The sequence below is a fragment of the Schistocerca cancellata genome, unplaced genomic scaffold (genome assembly GCF_023864275.1).
Source record: "Schistocerca cancellata isolate TAMUIC-IGC-003103 unplaced genomic scaffold, iqSchCanc2.1 HiC_scaffold_1170, whole genome shotgun sequence".
Lineage (NCBI taxonomy): Eukaryota > Metazoa > Arthropoda > Insecta > Orthoptera > Acrididae > Schistocerca > Schistocerca cancellata.
The window spans coordinates 1900233-1919445 of NW_026047169.1; positions in this window are offsets into that span (position 1 = coordinate 1900233).

Below are 19213 nucleotides of genomic sequence, written 5' to 3' on the forward strand. Positions count from 1 at the left end.
TTTGACTCACAGCAGAACGGCCATAAGGTGCCCGAGGCAACAATAGACCCATGGAAACAAGTCTGCTGGAGGACGATATATTGAATCGGGACGCAATTTGAGTGATCCATCGTCATTAGGTGGCCCTGAACGTTACAATTCACTATCAGTTATTCGTCCCATTCGATAATCTAGACTCACAGCAGAACGGCCATAAGGTGCCTGAGGCAGCAATATACCCATGGAGTCAGGTCGGCTGGAGGACGATGTACTGAATCGGGACGCAATTTGTGTGGTCCATCGTCATTAGGTGGCCCTGAATGTTACAATTCAGTATCAGTTTTTCGTCCGATCCGAAAATCTTTGACTCACAGCAGAACGGCCATAAGGTGCCCGAGGCAGCAATAGACCCATGGAGACAAGTCTGCTGGAGGACGATGTATTGAATCGGGACGAAATTTGAGTGTTCCATCGTCATTAGGAGGCCCTGAACGTTACAATTCACTATCAGTTTTTCGTCCGATTCGAAAATCTTTGAGTCACAGCAGGCCTGCCGTAAGGTGCCCGAGGCAGCAATAGACCCATGGAGACAAGTCTGCTGGAGGACGATGTATTGAATCGGGACGCAATTTGAGTGTTCCATCGTCATTAGGTGGCCCTGAAAGTTTCAATTCACTATCAGTTTTTCGTCCGATTCGAAAATCTTTGACTCACAGCAGAACGGCCATAAGGTGCCCGAGGCAGCGATAGACGCATGGAGACATGTCTGCTGGAGGACGATGTATTGAATCGGGACGCAATTTGAGTGATCCATCGTCATTAGGAGGCCCTGAACGTTACAATTCACTATCAGTTTTTCGTCCCATTCGATAATCTAGACTCACAGAAGAACGGCCATAAGGTGCCCGAGGCAGCAATAGACCCATGGATACATGTCTGCTGGAGGTCGATGTATTGAATCGGGACGCAATTTGAGTGATCCATCGTCATTAGGTGGCCCTGAACGTTACAATTCACTATCAGTTTTTCATCCCATTCTATAATCTAGACTCACAGCAGAACGGCCATAAGGTGCCCGAGGCAGCAATAGTCCCATGGAGTCAAGTCGGCTAGTGGACGATGTACTGAATCGGGACGCAATTTGTGTGGTCCATCGTCATTAGGTGGCCCTGAATGTTACAAATCACTATCAGTTTTTCGTTCGATTCGAAAATCTTTGACTCACAGCAGAACGGCCATAAGGTGCCCGAGGCAGCAATCGACCCATGGAGACAAGTCTGCTGGAGGACGATGTATTGAATCGGGACGCAATTTGAGTGTTCCATCGTCATTAGGTGGCCCTGAAAGTTTCAATTCACTATCAGTTTTTCGTCCCATTCGATAATCTAGACTCACAGCAGAACGGCCATAAGGTGCCCGAGGCAGCAATAGACCCATGGAGTCAAGTCGGCTGGAGGACGATGTATTGAATCGGGACGCAATTTGAGTGATCCATCGTCATTAGGTGGCCCTGAACGTTACAATTCACTATCAGTTTTTCGTCCGATTCGAAAATCTTTGACTCACAGCAGAACGGCCATAAGGTGCCCGAGGCAGCAATAGACGCATGGAGACATGTCTGCTGGAGGTCGATGTATTGAATCGGGACGCAATTTGAGTGTTCCATCGTCATTAGGAGGCCCTGAACGTTACAATTCACTATCAGTTTTTCGTCCGATTCGAAAATCTTTGAGTCACAGCAGGCCTGCCATAAGGTGCCCGAGGCAGCAATAGACCCATGGAGACAAGTCTGCTGGAGGACGATGTATTGAATCGGGACGCAATTTGAGTGATCCATCGTCATTAGGTGGACCTGAACGTTACAATTCATTATCAGTTTTTCATCCCATTCTATAATCTAGACTCACAGCAGAACGGCCATAAGGTGCCCGAGGCAGCAATAGTCCCATGGAGTCAAGTCGGCTAGTGGACGATGTACTGAATCGGGACGCAATTTGTGTGGTCCATCGTCATTAGGTGGCCCTTAATGTTACAAATCACTATCAGTTTTTCGTCCGATTCGAAAATCTTTGACTCACAGCAGAACGGCCATAAGGTGCCCGAGGCAGCAATCGACCCATGGAGACAAGTCTGCTGGAGGACGATGTATTGAATCGGGACGCAATTTGAGTGATCCATCGTCATTAGGTGGCCCTGAAAGTTACAATTCACTATCAGTTTTTCGTCCGATTCGAAAATCTTTGACTCACAGCAGAACGGCCACAAGGTGCCCGAGGCAGCAATAGACCCATGAAGTCAAGTCTGCTTTAGGACGATGTATTGAATCAGGACGCAATTTGAGTGATCCATCGTCATTAGGAGGCCCTGAACGTTACAATTCACTATCAGTTTTTCGTCCCATTCGATAATCTAGACTCACAGCAGAACGGCCATAAGGTGCCCGAGGCAGCAATAGACCCATGGAGTCAAGTCGGCTGGAGGACGATGTATTGAATCGGATGCAATTTGAGTGATCCATCGTCATTAGGAGGCCCTGAACGTTACAATTCATTATCAGTTTTTCGTCCGATTCGAAAATCTTTGACTCACAGCAGAACGGCAATTAGGTGCCCGAGGCAGCAATAGACGCATGGAGACATGTCTGCTGGAGGACGATGTATTGAATCGGGACGCAATTTGAGTGTTCCATCGTCATTAGGAGGCCCTGAACGCTACAATTCACTATCAGTTTTTCGTCCGATTCGAAATTCTTTGAGTCACAGCTGAACGGCCGTAAGGTGCCCGAGACTGCAATAGACCCATGGAGACAGTCTGCTGGAGGACAATGTATTGAATCGGGACGCAATTTGAGTGATCCATCGTCATTAGGTGGCCCTGAACGTTACAATTCACTATCAGTTTTTCGTCCGATTCGAAAATTTTTGACTCACAGCAGAACGGCCATAAGGTGCCAAGGCAGCAATAGACCCATGGAGACATGTCGGCTGGAGGACGATGTATTGAATCGGGACGCAATTTGAGTGATCCATCGTCATTAGGTGGCCCTGAACGTTACAATTCACTACCAGTTTTTCGTCCCGTTCGATAATCTAGATTCACAGCAGAACGGCCATAAGGTGCCAAGGCAGCAATAGACCCATGGAGTCAACTCGGCTGGAGGACGATGTATTGAATCGGGACGCAATTTGCGTGGTCCATCGTCATTAGGTGGCCCTGAATGTTACAATTCACTATCAGTTTTTCGTCCGATTCGAAAATCTTTGACTCACAGCAGAACGGCCATAAGGTGCCCGAGGCAGCAATAGACCCATGAAGTCAAGTCTGCTGGAGGACGATGTATTGAATCGGTACGCAATTTTAGTGTTCCATCGTCATTAGGAGGCCCTGAACGTTACAATTCACAATCAGTTTTTCGTCCGATTCGAAAATCTTTGACTCACAGCAGAACGGCCATAAGGTGCCCGAGGCAGCAATAGACCCATGGAGACAAGTCGGCTGGTGGACGATGTATTGAATCGGGACGCAATTTAAGTGATCCATCGTCATTAGGTTGCCCTGAAAGTTACAATTCACTATCAGTTTTTCGTCCGATTCGAAAATCTTTGACTCACAGCAGAACGGCCATAAGGTGCCCGAGGCAACAATAGACCCATGGAAACAAGTCTGCTGGAGGACGATATATTGAATCGCGACGCAATTTGAGTGATCCATCGTCATTAGGTGGCCCTGAACGTTACAATTCACTATCAGTTATTCGTCCCATTCGATAATCTAGACTCACAGCAGAACGGCCATAAGGTGCCTGAGGCAGCAATATACCCATGGAGTCAGGTCGGCTGGAGGACGATGTACTGAATCGGGACGCAATTTGTGTGGTCCATCGTCATTAGGTGGCCCTGGATGTTACAATTCAGTATCAGTTTTTCGTCCGATCCGAAAATCTTTGACTCACAGCAGAACGGACATAAGGTGCCCGAGGCAGCAATAGACCCATGGAGACAAGTCTGCTGGAGGACGATGTATTGAATCGGGACGAAATTTGAGTGTTCCATCGTCATTAGGAGGCCCTGAACGTTACAATTCACTATCAGTTTTTCGTCCGATTCGAAAATCTTTGAGTCACAGCAGGCCTGCCGTAAGGTGCCCGAGGCAGCAATAGACCCATGGAGACAAGTCTGCTGGAGGACGATGTATTGAATCGGGACGCAATTTGAGTGTTCCATCGTCATTAGGTGGCCCTGAAAGTTTCAATTCACTATCAGTTTTTCGTCCGATTCGAAAATCTTTGACTCACAGCAGAACGGCCATAAGGTGCCCGAGGCAGCAATAGACGCATGGAGACATGTCTGCTGGAGGACGATGTATTGAATCGGGACGCAATTTGAGTGATCCATCGTCATTAGGAGGCCCTGAACGTTACAATTCACTATCAGTTTTTCGTCCCATTCGATAATCTAGACTCACAGAAGAACGGCCATAAGGTGCCCGAGGCAGCAATAGACCCATGGAGACATGTCTGCTGGAGGTCGATGTATTGAATCGGGACGCAATTTGAGTGATCCATCGTCATTAGGTGGCCCTGAACGTTACAATTCACTATCAGTTTTTTATCCCATTCTATAATCTAGACTCACAGCAGAACGGCCATAAGGTGCCCGAGGCAGCAATAGTCCCATGGAGTCAAGTCGGCTAGTGGACGATGTACTGAATCGGGACGCAATTTGTGTGGTCCATCGTCATTAGGTGGCCCTGAATGTTACAAATCACTATCAGTTTTTCGTCCGATTCGAAAATCTTTGACTCACAGCAGAACGGCCATAAGGTGCCCGAGGCAGCAATCGACCCATGGAGACAAGTCTGCTGGAGGACGATGTATTGAATCGGGACGCAATTTGAGTGTTCCATCGTCATTAGGTGGCCCTGAAAGATTCAATTCACTATCAGTTTTTCGTCCCATTCGATAATCTAGACTCACAGCAGAGCGGCCATAAGGTGCCAGAGGCAGCAATAGACCCATGGAGTCAAGTCGGCTGGAGGACGATGTATTGAATCGGGACGCAATTTGAGTGATCCATCGTCATTAGGTGGCCCTGAACGTTACAATTCACTATCAGTTTTTCGTCCGATTCGAAAATCTTTGACTCACAGCAGAACGGCCATAAGGTGCCCGAGGCAGCAATAGACGCATGGAGACATGTCTGCTGGAGGTCGATGTATTGAATCGGGACGCAATTTGAGTGTTCCATCGTCATTAGGAGGCCCTGAACGTAACAATTCACTATCAGTTTTTCGTCCGATTCGAAAATCTTTGAGTCACAGCAGGCCTGCCATAAGGTGCCCGAGGCAGCAATAGACCCATGGAGACAAGTCTGCTGGAGGACGATGTATTGAATCGGGACGCAATTTGAGTGATCCATCGTCATTAGGTGGACCTGTACGTTACAATTCACTATCAGTTTTTCATCCCATTCTATAATCTAGACTCACAGCAGAACGGCCATAAGGTGCCCGAGGCAGCAATAGTCCCATGGAGTCAAGTCGGCTAGTGGACGATGTACTGAATCGGGACGCAATTTGTGTGGTCCATCGTCATTAGGTGGCCCTTAATGTTACAAATCACTATCAGTTTTTCGTCCGATTCGAAAATCTTTGACTCACAGCAGAACGGCCATAAGGTGCCCGAGGCAGCAATCGACCCATGGAGACAAGTCTGCTGGAGGACGATGTATTGAATCGGGACGCAATTTGAGTGATCCATCGTCATTAGGTGGCCCTGAAAGTTACAATTCACTATCAGTTTTTCGTCCGATTCGAAAATCTTTGACTCACAGCAGAACGGCCACAAGGTGCCCGAGGCAGCAATAGACCCATGAAGTCAAGTCTGCTTTAGGACGATGTATTGAATCAGGACGCAATTTGAGTGATCCATCGTCATTAGGAGGCCCTGAACGTTACAATTCACTATCAGTTTTTCGTCCCATTCGATAATCTAGACTCACAGCAGAACGGCCATAAGGTGCCCGAGGCAGCAATAGACCCATGGAGTCAAGTCGGCTGGAGGACGATGTATTGAATCGGGACGCAATTTGAGTGATCCATCGTCATTAGGAGGCCCTGAACGTTACAATTCATTATCAGTTTTTCGTCCCATTCGATAATCTAGACTCACAGCAGAACGGCCATAAGGTGCCCGAGGAAGCAATAGACCCATGGAGTCAAGTCGGCTGGAGGACGATGTATTGAATCGGGACGCAATTTGAGTGATCCATCGTCATTAGGTGGCCCTGAACGTTACAATTCACTATCAGTTTTTCGTCCGATTCGAAAATCTTTGACTCACAGCAGAACGGCCATAAGGTGCCCGAGGCAGCAATAGACGCATGGAGACATGTCTGCTGGAGGACGATGTATTGAATCGGGACGCAATTTGAGTGTTCCATCGTCATTAGGTGGCCCTGAACGTTACAATTCACTATCAGTTTTTCGTCCGATTCGAAAATCTTTGAGTCACAGCAGGCCTGCCATAAGGTGCCCGAGGTAGCAATAGACCCATGGAGACAAGTCTGCTGGAGGACGATGTATTGAATCGGGACGCAATTTGAGTGATCCATCGTCATTAGGTGGACCTGAACGTTACAATTCACTATCAGTTATTCATCCCATTCTATAATCTAGACTCACAGCAGAACGGCCATAAGGTGCCCGAGGTAGCAATAGTCCCATGGAGTCAAGTCGGCTAGTTGACGATGTACTGAATCGGGACGCAATTTGAGTGATCCATCGTCATTAGGAGGCCCTGAACGTTACAATTCACTATCAGTTTTTCGTCCCATTCGATAATCTAGAATCACAGCAGAACGGCCATAAGGTGCCCGAGGCAGCAATAGACCCATGGAGTCAAGTCGGCTGGAGGACGATGTATTGAATCGGGACGCAATTTGAGTGATCCATCGTCATTAGGTGGCCCTGAACGTTACAATTCACTATCAGTTTTTCGTCCGAATCGAAAATCTTTGACTCACAGCAGAACGGCCATAAGGTGCCCGAGGTAGCAATAGACGCATGGAGACATGTCTGCTGGAGGACGATGTATTGAATCGGGACGCAATTTGAGTGTTCCATCGTCATTAGGAGGCCCTGAACGTTACAATTCACTATCAGTTTTTCGTCCGATTCGAAAATCTTTGAGTCACAGCAGGCCTGCCATAAGGTGCCCGAGGCAGCAATAGACCCATGGATACAAGTCTGCTGGAGGACGATGTATTGAATCGGGACGCAATTTGAGTGATCCATCGTCATTAGGTGGCCCTGAACGTTACAATTCACTATCAGTTTTTCATCCCATTCTATAATCTAGACTCACAGCAGAACGGCCATAAGGTGCCCGAGGCAGCAATAGTCCCATGGAGTCAAGTCGGCTAGTGGACGATGTACTGAATCGGGACGCAATTTGTGTGGTCCATCGTTATTAGGTGGCCCTGAAAGATACAATTCACTATCAGTTTTTCGTCCGATTCGAAAATCTTTGACTCACAGCAGAACGGCCATAAGGTGCCCGAGGCAGCAATAGACCCATGAAGTCAAGTCTGCTGGAGGACGATGTATTGAATCAGGACGCAATTTGAGTGATCCATCGTCATTAGGTGGCCATGAACGTTACAATTCACTATCAGTTTTTCGTCCCATTCGATAATCTAGACTCACAGCAGAACGGCCATAAGGTGCCCGAGGCAGCAATAGACCCATGAAGTCAAGTCTGCTGGAGGACGATGTATTGAATCAGGACGCAATTTGAGTGATCCATCGTCATTAGGTGGCCCTGAATGTTACAATTCACTATCAGTTTTTCGTCCGATTCGAAAATCTTTGACTCACAGCAGAACGGCTATTAGGTGCCCGAGGCAGCAATCGACCCATGGAGACAAGTCTGCTGGAGGACGATGTATTGAATCGGGACGCAATTTGAGTGATCCATCGTCATTAGGAGGCCCTGAACGTTACAATTCACTATCAGTTTTTTGTCCCATTCGATAATCCAGACTCACAGCAGAACGGCCATAAGGTGCCCGAGGCAGCAATAGACCCATGGAGTCAAGTCGGCTGGAGGACGATGTATTGAATCGGGACGCAATTTGAGTGATCCATCGTCATTAGGTGGCCCTGAACGTTACAATTCACTATCAGTTTTTCGTCCCATTCGATAATCTAGACTCACAGCAGAACGGCCATAAGGTGCCCGAGGCAGCAATAGACCCATGAAGTCAAGTCTGCTGGAGGACGATGTATTGAATCAGGACGCAATTTGAGTGATCCATCGTCATTAGGTGGCCCTGAATGTTACAATTCACTATCAGTTTTTCGTCCGATTCGAAAATCTTTGACTCACAGCAGAACGGCCATTAGGTGCCCGAGGCAGCAATCGACCCATGGAGACAAGTCTGCTGGAGGACGATGTATTGAATCGGGACGCAATTTGAGTGATCCATCGTCATTAGGAGGCCCTGAACGTTACAATTCACTATCAGTTTTTTGTCCCATTCGATAATCCAGACTCACAGCAGAACGGCCATAAGGTGCCCGAGGCAGCAATAGACCCATGGAGTCAAGTCGGCTGGAGGACGATGTATTGAATCGGGACGCAATTTGAGTGTTCCATCGTCATTAGGAGGCCCTGAACGTTACAATTCACTATCAGTTTTTCGTCCGATTCGAAAATCTTTGAGTCACAGCTGACCGGCCATAAGGTGCCCGAGGCTGCAATAGACCCATGGAGACAGTCTGCTGGAGGACAATGTATTGAATCGGGACGCAATTTGAGTGATCCATCGTCATTAGGTGGCCCTGAACGTTACAATTCACTATCAGTTTTTCGTCCGATTCGAAAATTTTTGACTCACAGCAGAACGGCCATAAGGTGCCAAGGCAGCAATAGACCCATGGAGTCAACTCGGCTGGAGGACGATGTATTGAATCGGGACGCAATTTGCGTGGTCCATCGTCATTAGGTGGCCCTGAATGTTACAATTCACTATCAGTTTTTCGTCCGATTCGAAAATCTTTGAGTCACAGCAGGCCTGCCGTAAGGTGCCCGAGGCAGCAACAGACCCATGGAGACATGTCTGCTGGAGGACGATGTATTGAATCGGGACGCAATTTGAGTGTTCCATCGTCATTAGGAGGCCCTGAACGTTACAATTCACTATCAATTTTTCGTCCGATTCGAAAATCTTTGACTCACAGCAGGACGGCCATAAGGTGCCCGAGGCAGCAATAGACGCATGGAGACATGTCTGCTGGAGGACGATGTATTGAATCGGGACGCAATTTGAGTGATCCATCGCCATTAGGAGGCCCTGAACGTTACAATTCACTATCAGTTTTTCGTCCCATTCGATAATTTAGACTCACAGCAGAACGGCCATAAGGTGCCCGAGGCAGCAATAGACCCATGGAGACATGTCTGCTGGAGGTCGATGTATTGAATCGGGACGCAATTTGAGTGATCCATCGTCATTAGGTGGCCCTGAACGTTACAATTCACTATCAGTTTTTCATCCCATTCTATAATCTAGACTCACAGCAGAACGGCCATAAGGTGCCCGAGGCAGCAATAGTCCCATGGAGTCAAGTCGGCTAGTGGACGATGTACTGAATCGGGACGCAATTTGTGTGGTCCATCGTCATTAGGTGGCCCTGAATGTTACAAATCGCTATCAGTTTTTCGTCCGATTCGAAAATCTTTGACTCACAGCAGAACGGCCATAAGGTGCCCGAGGCAGCAATCGACCCATGGAGACAAGTCTGCTGGAGGACGATGTATTGAATCGGGACGCAATTTGAGTGTTCCATCGTCATTAGGTGGCCCTGAAAGTTTCAATTCACTATCAGTTTTTCGTCCCATTCGATAATCTAGACTCACAGCAGAACGGCCATAAGGTGCCTGAGGCAGCAATAGACCCATGGAGTCATGTCGGCTGGAGGACGATGTATTGAATCGGGACGCAATTTGAGTGATCCATCGTCATTAGGTGGCCCTGAACGTTACAATTCACTATCAGTTTTTCGTCCGATTCGAAAATCTTTGACTCACAGCAGAACGGCCATAAGGTGCCCGAGGCAGCAATAGACGCATGGAGACATGTCTGCTGGAGGACGATGTATTGAATCGGGACGCAATTTGAGTGTTCCATCGTCATTAGGAGGCCCTGAACGTTACAATTCACTATCAGTTTTTCGTCCGATTCGAAAATCTTTGAGTCACAGCAGGCCTGCCATAAGGTGCCCGAGGCAGCAATAGACCCATGGAGACAAGTCTGCTGGAGGACGATGTATTGAATCGGGACGCAATTTGAGTGATCCATCGTCATTAGGTGGACCTGAACGTTACAATTCACTATCAGTTTTTCATCCCATTCTATAATCTAGACTCACAGCAGAACGGCCATAAGGTGCCCGAGGCAGCAATAGTCCCATGGAGTCAAGTCGGCTAGTGGACGATGTACTGAATCGGGACGCAATTTGTGTGGTCCATCGTCATTAGGTGGCCCTGAAAGTTACAATTCACTATCAGTTTTTCGTCCGATTCGAAAATCTTTGACTCACAGCAGAACGGCCATAAGGTGCCCGAGGCAGCAATAGACCCATGAAGTCAAGTCTGCTGGAGGACGATGTATTGAATCAGGACGCAATTTGAGTGATCCATCGTCATTAGGTGGCCCTGAACGTTACAATTCACTATCAGTTTTTCGTCCCATTCGATAATCTAGACTCACAGCAGAACGGCCATAAGGTGCCCGAGGCAGCAATAGACCCACGAAGTCAAGTCTGCTGGAGGACGATGTATTGAATCAGGACGCAATTTGAGTGATCCATCGTCATTAGGTGGCCCTGAATGTTACAATTCACTATCAGTTTTTCGTCCGATTCGAAAATCTTTGACTCACAGCAGAACGGCCATTAGGTGCCCGAGGCAGCAATCGACCCATGGAGACAAGTCTGCTGGAGGACGATGTATTGAATCGGGACGCGATTTGAGTGATCCATCGTCATTAGGAGGCCCTGAACGTTACAATTCACTATCAGTTTTTTGTCCCATTCGATAATCTAGACTCACAGCAGAACGGCCATAAGGTGCCCGAGGCAGCAATAGACCCATGGAGTCAAGTCGGCTGGAGGACGATGTATTGAATCGGGACGCAATTTGAGTGATCCATCGTCATTAGGTGGCCCTGAACGTTACAATTCACTATCAGTTTTTCGTCCGATTCGAAAATCTTTGACTCACAGCAGAACGGCCATAAGGTGCCCGAGGCAGCAATAGACGCATGGAGACAAGTCTGCTGGAGGACGATGTATTGAATCGGGACGCAATTTGAGTGTTCCATCCTCATTAGGAGGCCCTGAACGTTACAATTCACTATCGGTTTTTCGTCCGATTCGAAAATCTTTGAGTCACAGCAGGCCTGCCATAAGGTGCCCGAGGCAGCAATCGACCCATGGAGACAAGTCTGCTGGAGGACGATGTATTGAATCGGGACGCAATTTGAGTGATCCATCGTCATTAGGTGGCCCTGAACGTTACAATTCACTATCAGTTTTTCATCCCATTCTATAATCTAGACTCACAGCAGAACGGCCATAAGGTGCCCGAGGCAGCAATAGTCCCATGGAGTCAAGTCGGCTAGTGGACGATGTACTGAATCGGGACGCAATTTGTGTGGTCCATCGTCATTAGGTGGCCCTTAATGTTACAAATCACTATCAGTTTTTCGTCCGATTCGATAATCTTTGACTCACAGCAGAACGGCCATAAGGTGCCCGAGGCAGCAATCGACCCATGGAGACAAGTCTGCTGGAGGACGATGTATTGAATCGGGACGCAATTTGAGTGATCCATCGTCATTAGGTGGCCCTGAAAGTTACAATTCACTATCAGTTTTTCGTCCGATTCGAAAATCTTTGACTCACAGCAGAACGACCATAAGGTGCCCGAGGCAGCAATAGACCCATGAAGTCAAGTGTGCTGGAGGACGATGTATTGAATCAGGACGCAATTTGAGTGATCCATCGTCATTAGGTGGCCCTGAACGTTACAATTCACTATCAGTTTTTCGTCCCATTCGATAATCTAGACTCACAGCAGAACGGCCATAAGGTGCCCGAGGCAGCAATAGACCCTTGGAGACAAGTCGGCTGGGGACGATGTATTGAATCGGGACGCAATTTGAGTGATCCATCGTCATTAGGTGGCCCTGAACGTTACAATTCACTATCAGTTTTTCGTCCGATTCGATAATCTTTGACTCACAGCAGAACGGCCATAAGGTGCTCGAGGCAGCAATAGACCCATGGAGTCAAATCGGCTGGAGGACGATGTATTGAATCGGGACGCAATTTGCGTGGTCCATCGTCATTAGGTGGCCCTGAATGTTACAATTCACTATCAGTTTTTCGTCCGATTCGAAAATCTTTGACTCACAGCAGAACGGCCATTAGGTGCCCGAGGCAGCAATCGACTAATGGAGACAAGTCTGCTGGAGGACGATGTATTGAATCGGGACGCAATTTGAGTGATCCATCGTCATTAGGAGGCCCTGAACGTTACAATTCACTATCAGTTTTACGTCCCATTCGATAATCTAGGCTCACAGCAGAACGGCCATAAGGTGCCCGAGGCAGCAATAGACCCATGGAGACAAGTCGGCTGGGGACGATGTATTGAATCGGGACGCAATTTGAGTGATCCATCGTCATTAGGTGGCATTGAACGTTACAATTCACTATCAGTTTTTCGTCCCATTCGATAATCTAGAATCACAGCAGAACGGCCATAAGGTGCCCGAGGCAGCAATAGACCCATGGAGTCAAATCGGCTGGAGGACGATGTATTGAATCGGGACGCAATTTGCGTGGTCCATCGTCATTAGGTGGCCCTGAATGTTACAATTCACTATCAGTTTTTCGTCCGATTCGAAAATCTTTGAGTCACAGCTGAACGGCCATAAGGTGCCCGAGGCAGCAATAGACCCATGAAGTCAAGTCTGCTGGAGGACGATGTATTGAATCGGGACGCAATTTTAGTGTTCCATCGTCATTATGAGGCCCTGAACGTTACAATTCACTATCAGTTTTTCGTCCGATTCGAAAATCTTTGACTCACAGCAGAACGGCCATAAGGTGCCCGAGGCAGCAATAGACCCATGGAGACAAGTCGGCTGGTGGACGATGTATTGAATCGGGACGCGATTTGAGTGATCCATCGTCATTAGGTGGCCCTGAACGTTACAATTCACTATCAGTTTTTCGTCCCATTCGATAATCTAGACTCACAGCAGAACGGCCATAAGTTGCCAAAGGCAGCAATAGACCCATGGTGTCAGGTCGGCTGGAGGACGATGTACTGAATCGGGACGCAATTTGTGTGGTCCATCGTCATTAGGTGGCCCTGAATGTTACAATTCACTATCAGTTTTTCGTCCGATTCGAAAATCTTTGACTCACAGCAGAACGGCCATAAGGTGCCCGAGGCAGCAATAGACCCATGAAGTCAAGTCTGCTGGAGGACGATGTATTGAATCGGGACGCAATTTGAGTGTTCCATAGTCATTAGGAGGCCCTGGACGTTACAATTCACTATCAGTTTTTCATCCCATTCTATAATCTAGACTCACAGCCGAACGGCCATAAGGTGCCCGAGGCAGCAATAGTCCCATGGAGTCAAGTCGGCTAGTGGACGATGTACTGAATCGGGACGCAATTTGTGTGGTCCATCGTCATTAGGTGGCCCTTAATGTTACAAATCACTATCAGTTTTTCGTCCGATTCGAAAATCTTTGACTCACAGCAGAACGGCCATAAGGTGCCCGAGGCAGCAATAGACGCATGGAGACATGTCTGCTGGAGGACGATGTATTGAATCGGGACGCAATTTGAGTGTTCCATCGTCATTAGGAGGCCCTGAACGTTACAATTCACTATCAGTTTTTCGTCCGATTCGAAAATCTTTGAGTCACAGCAGGCCTGCTATAAGGTGCCCGAGGCAGCAATAGACCCATGGAGACAAGTCTGCTGGAGGACGATGTATTGAATCGGGACGCAATTTGAGTGATCCATCGTCATTAGGTGGACCTGAACGTTACAATTCACTATCAGTTTTTCATCCCATTCTATAATCTAGACTCACTGCAGAACGGCCATAAGGTGCCCGAGGCAGCAATAGTCCCATGGAGTCAAGTCGGCTAGTGGACGATGTACTGAATCGGGACGCAATTTGTGTGGTCCATCGTCATTAGGTGGCCCTGAAATTTACAATTCACTATCAGTTTTTCGTCCGATTCGAAAATCTTTGACTCACAGCAGAACGGCCATAAGGTGCCCGAGGCAGCAATAGACCCATGAAGTCAAGTCTGCTGGAGGACGATGTATTGAATCAGGACGCAATTTGAGTGATCCATCGTCATTAGGTGGCCCTGAACGTTACAATTCACTATCAGTTTTTCGTCCCATTCGATAACCTAGACTCACAGCAGAACGGCCATAAGGTGCCCGAGGCAGCAATAGACCCACGAAGTCAAGTCTGCTGGAGGACGATGTATTGAATCAGGACGCAATTTGAGTGATCCATCGTCATTAGGTGGCCCTGAATGTTACAATTCTCTATCAGTTTTTCGTCCGATTCGAAAATCTTTGACTCACAGCAGAACGGCCATTAGGTGCCCGAGGCAGCAATCGACCCATGGAGACAAGTCTGCTGGAGGACGATGTATTGAATCGGGACGCAATTTGAGTGATCCATCGTCATTAGGAGGCCCTGAACGTTACAATTCACTATCAGTTTTTTGTCCCATTCGATAATCTAGACTCACAGCAGAACGGCCATAAGGTGCCCCAGGCAGCAATAGACCCATGGAGTCAAGTCGGCTGGAGGACGATGTATTGAATCGGGACGCAATTTGAGTGATCCATCGTCATTAGGTGGCCCTGAACGTTACAATTCACTATCAGTTTTTCGTCCGATTCGAAAATCTTTGTCTCACAGCAGAACGGCCATAAGGTGCCCGAGGCAGCAATAGACGCATGGAGACAAGTCTGCTGGAGGACGATGTATTGAATCGGGACGCAATTTGAGTGTTCCATCCTCATTAGGAGGCCCTGAACGTTACAATTCACTATCGGTTTTTCGTCCGAATCGAAAATCTTTGAGTCACAGCAGGCCTGCCATAAGGTGCCCGAGGCAGCAATAGACCCATGGAGACAAGTCTGCTGGAGGACGATGTATTGAATCGGGACGCAATTTGAGTGATCCATCGTCATTAGGTGGCCCTGAACGTTACAATTCACTATCAGTTTTTCATCCCATTCTATAATCTAGACTCACAGCAGAACGGCCATAAGGTGCCCGAGGCAGCAATAGTCCCATGGAGACAAGTCGGCTAGTGGACGATGTACTGAATCGGGACGCAATTTGTGTGGTCCATCGTCATTAGGTGGCCCTGAAAGTTACAATTCACTATCAGTTTTTCGTCCGATTCGAAAATCTTTGACTCACAGCAGAACGGCCATAAGGTGCCCGAGGCAGCAATAGACCCATGAAGTCAAGTCTGCTGGAGGACGATGTATTGAATCAGAACGCAATTTGAGTGATCCATCGTCATTAGGTGGCCCTGAACGCTACAATTCACTATCAGTTTTTCGTTCCATTCGATAATCTAGACTCACAGCAGAACGGCCATAAGGTGCCCGAGGCAGCAATAGACCCACGAAGTCAAGTCTGCTGGAGGACGATGTATTGAATCAGGACGCAATTTGAGTGATTCATCGTCATTAGGTGGCCCTGAATGTTACAATTCACTATCAGTTTTTCGTCCGATTCGAAAATCTTTGACTCACAGCAGAACGGCCATTAGGTGCCCGAGGCAGCAATCGACCCATGGAGACAAGTCTGCTGGAGGACGATGTATTGAATCGGGACGCAATTTGAGAGATCCATCGTCATTAGGAGGCCCTGATCGTTACAATTCACTATCAGTTTTTTGTCCCATTCGATAATCTAGACTCACAGCAGAACGGCCATAAGGTGCCCCAGGCAGCAATAGACCCATGGAGTCAAGTCGGCTGGAGGACGATGTATTGAATCGGGACGCAATTTGAGTGATCCATCGTCATTAGGTGGCCCTGGACGTTACAATTCACTATCAGTTTTTCGTCGGATTCGAAAATCTTTGACTCACAGTAGAACGGCCATAAGGTGCCCGAGGCAGCAATAGACGCATGGAGACAAGTCTGCTGGAGGACGATGTATTGAATCGGGACGCAATTTGAGTGATCCATCGTCATTAGGTGGCCCTGAACGTTACAATTCACTATCAGTTTTTCATCCCATTCTATAATCTAGACTCACAGCAGAACGGCCATAAGGTGCCCGAGGCAGCAATAGTCCCATGGAGTCAAGTCGGCTAGTGGACGATGTACTGAATCGGGACGCAATTTGTGTGGTCCATCGTCATTAGGTGGCCCTTAATGTTACAAATCACTATCAGTTTTTCGTCCGATTCGATAATCTTTGACTCACGGCAGAACGGCCATAAGGTGCCCGAGGCAGCAATCGACCCATGGAGACAAGTCTGCTGGAGGACGATGTATTGAATCGGGACGCAATTTCAGTGATCCATCGTCATTAGGTGGCCCTGAAAGTTACAATTCACTATCAGTTTTTCGTCCCATTCGATAATCTAGACTCACAGCAGAACGCCCATAAGGTGCCCGAGGCAGCAATAGACCCATGGAGACAAGTCGGCTGGGGACGATGTATTGAATCGGGACGCAATTTGAGTGATCCATCGTCATTAGGTGGCCCTGAACGTTACAATTCACTATCAGTTTTTCGTCCCATTCGATAATCTAGATTCACAGCAGAACGGCCATAAGGTGCTCGAGGCAGCAATAGACCCATGGAGTCAAATCGGCTGGAGGACGATGTATTGAATCGGGACGCAATTTGCGTGGTCCATCGTCATTAGGTGGCCCTGAATGTTACAATTCACTATCAGTTTTTCGTCCGATTCGAAAATCTTTGACTCACAGCAGAACGGCCATTAGGTGCCCGAGGCAGCAATCGACCAATGGAGACAAGTCTGCTTGAGGACGATGTATTGAATCGGGACGCAATTTGAGTGATCCATCGTCATTAGGAGGCCCTGAACGTTACAATTCACTATCAGTTTTTCGTCCCATTCGATAATCTAGGCTCACAGCAGAACGGCCATAAGGTGCCCGAGGCAGCAATAGACCCATGGAGACAAGTCGGCTGGGGACGATGTATTGAATCGGGACGCAATTTGAGTGATCCATCGTCATTAGGTGGCCTTGAACGTTACAATTCACTATCAGTTTTTCGTCCCATTCGATAATCTAGATTCACAGCAGTACGGCCATAAGGTGCCCGAGGCAGCAATAGACCCATGGAGTCAAATCGGCTGGAGGACGATGTATTGAATCGGGACGCAATTTGCGTGGTCCATCGTCATTAGGTGGCCCTGAATGTTACAATTCACTATCAGTTTTTCGTCCGATTCGAAAATCTTTGAGTCACAGCTGAACGGCCATAAGGTGCCCGAGGCAGCAATAGACCCATGAAGTCAAGTCTGCTGGAGGACGATGTATTGAATCGGGACGCAATTTTAGTGTTCCATCGTCATTAGGAGGCCCTGAACGTTACAATTCACTATCAGTTTTTCGTCCGATTCGAAAATCTTTGACTCACAGCAGAACGGCCATAAGGTGCCCGAGGCAGCAATAGACCCATGGAGACAAGTCGGCTGGTGGACGATGTATTGAATCGGGAAGCAATTTGAGTGATCCATCGTCATTAGGTTGCCCTGAAAGTTACAATTCACTATCAGTTTTTCGTCCGATTCGAAAATCTTTGACTCACAGCAGAACGGCCATAAGGTGCCCGAGGCAACAATAGACCCATGGAAACAAGTCTGCTGGAGGACGATATATTGAATCGGGACGCAATTTGAGTGATCCATCGTCATTAGGTGGCCCTGAACGTTACAATTCACTATCAGTTTTTCGTCCCATTCGATAATCTAGACTCACAGCAGAACGGCCATAAGTTGCCAAAGGCAGCAATAGACCCATGGAGTCAGGTCGGCTGGAGGACGATGTACTGAATCGGGACGCAATTTGTGTGGTCCATCGTCATTAGGTGGCCCTGAATGTTACAATTCACTATCAGTTTTTCGTCCGATTCGAAAATCTTTGACTCACAGCAGAACGGCCATAAGGTGCCCGAGGCAGCAATAGACCCATGGAGACAAGTCTGCTGGAGGACGATGTATTGAATCGGGACGCAATTTGAGTGTTCCATAGTCATTAGGAGGCCCTGGACGTTACAATTCACTATCAGTTTTTCATCCCATTCTATAATCTAGACTCACAGCAGAACGGCCATAAGGTGCCCGAGGCAGCAATAGTCCCATGGAGTCAAGTCGGCTAGTGGACGATGTACTGAATCGGGACGCAATTTGTGTGGTCCATCGTCATTAGGTGGCCCTTAATGTTACAAATCACTATCAGTTTTTCGTCCGATTCGAAAATCTTTGACTCACAGCAGAACGGCCATAAGGTGCCCGAGGCAGCAATCGACCCATGGAGACAAGTCTGCTGGAGGACGATGTATTGAATCGGGACGCAATTTGAGTGATCCATCGTCATTAGGTGGCCCTGAAAGTTACAATTCACTATCAGTTTTTCGACCGATTCGAAAATCTTTGACTCACAGCAGAACGGCCATAAGGTGCCCGAGGCAGCAATAGACCCATGAAGTCAAGTCTGCTGGAGGACGATGTATTGAATCAGGACGCAATTTGAGTGATCCATCGTCATTAGGAGGCCCTGAACGTTACAATTCACTATCAGTTTTTCGTCCCATTCGATAATCTAGACTCACAGCAGAACGGCCATAAGGTGCCCGAGGCAGCAATAGACCCATGGAGTCAAGTCGGCTGGAGGACGATGTATTGAATCGGGACGCAATTTGAGTGATCCATCGTCATTAGGAGGCCCTAAACGTTACAATTCACTATCAGTTTTTCGTCCCATTCGATAATCTAGACTCACAGCAGAACGGCCATAAGGTGCCCGAGGCAGCAATAGACCCATGGAGTCAAGTCGGCTGGAGGACGATGTATTGAATCGGGACGCAATTTGAGTGTTCCATCGTCATTAG